Below are 1,638 nucleotides of genomic sequence, written 5' to 3' on the forward strand. Positions count from 1 at the left end.
CTTAAAGAGCAGGAAAGTGTCGTCGATGTACCGACGATAATGTAGGGGTTTGAATTCAGGCGGGCAGTTATCTAGCCAGCTTTTCTCATGGTGACATAGAAATGCATTAGCATAGGAGGGGCCAAGTGGAGAGCCCATAGCTACGCCATCTGTTTGTGCATATAGGCAGTCGTTAAACGTAAAAACTGAATGATGGGCAGTGATTTCCAATAACTTTTTGAAGGTAATCGTATCCAAACCATATTTGTCAAGATAAGTATTGTCCAGGTTGTTAGCTATCAACTCCGTGGTCTCTTGTAGAGGCACGTTTGTGAATAACGACTCGACATCAAAACTCGCCATAGTGACGGGTTGTTGGAAGTTCAGAGACGTGATTTCTTTAACAAAGGATGTGGAATTATCAATAGTATATTGATTGGATGTTAAAGGGGAGATGATGGGAACAAGAAATTTTGCGGTGTTGTAATTGAAAGTGCCAATCGAGGAAATTATAGGCCTTAAAGGGATATTAGGTTTATGAACTTTGGGTAGTCCATAAAGAACACCAGGTCTGGATCCAGAAGTCATAAGAGAGTTGTAGGTGTTTATGTTAATAGATGCTTTGATAGTACGAAGAAGTCTATTTAGTTTGTCTTCTAAATATAACAAATGGGTGGAAATTTTTGTCGTGATTTGTTTGAATTTTGTTTTGTCACTGAGAATATCCATTAACTTTTGTTCATAATCACATTTGTTTAAAATAACAACTCCTCGTCCCTTGTCTGGTTTAGTAATTACAATGGTATTGTCATTCTTAAGGGTTTGAAGTGGTGACAGGAGAACATCGGAGTCAAAACCTAGTCTCCTCTGTTGAGATAATTTTCTAAAGGAGTTGTTGGCTATAGTTGTGATGTTAGTAACTTTCATTCACCAACTCTACGCCCCCCAACCTCTTCTTCACAATCATCATTAGCCCAATTCAATCCACTGCAGGATGTATATATATGTATATACATATATATACATATATATATATATGTATATATATATATATATATATATATATATATATTCTCTTTCCCATATTTCGCTATTTCGTCACGACATAGTCATTGGTCTGGCTCTTGGCCTAATTATGTTATCTGTAGTCCAGTCTGTTACTTTCTTTATTTACCTTTAGCGCTTCGCCTTGCACATGTATCTGTTCGAATTGAACAGATACATGTTGAACATGACAGTCTTTTTCTTGTTCATCCGAAGTCTGGCTTTCATACTTTCTCTATTCAGATCGTCTATTGCTGCATTTCATTTGCTAATTCACTGAAAACAATATCGTTCGCAAATCCTAGATTGTATAGGTATTCGTCTCCTATTTTGACACCCTTTCCGTTCCATTCCAGCTCCGGCAACAGAAGCCATCGCTTCTGTTCCCGCTGCCTCTGCGTCGACGACACTTTGCAGGCAGACGGGATCGTGGCGTGTGCTATGTTATCCCGCGCTATGGAGCTGCCAGGGGGTAACGGATGGGTTGGCCATAGATTGCCTAACTGGACAATCTTGCTAAGAGTGCTTGTTTCCTGGAAATGCCTGATATACACGCCCTCCCTCCGGTGTACAAAACTAATATATTCTACGAATGCTATAATTTAATCATGAATC

The sequence above is a fragment of the Penaeus vannamei genome, chromosome 6 (assembly GCF_042767895.1).
Source record: "Penaeus vannamei isolate JL-2024 chromosome 6, ASM4276789v1, whole genome shotgun sequence".
NCBI classification, from domain to species: Eukaryota; Metazoa; Arthropoda; class Malacostraca; order Decapoda; family Penaeidae; genus Penaeus; species Penaeus vannamei.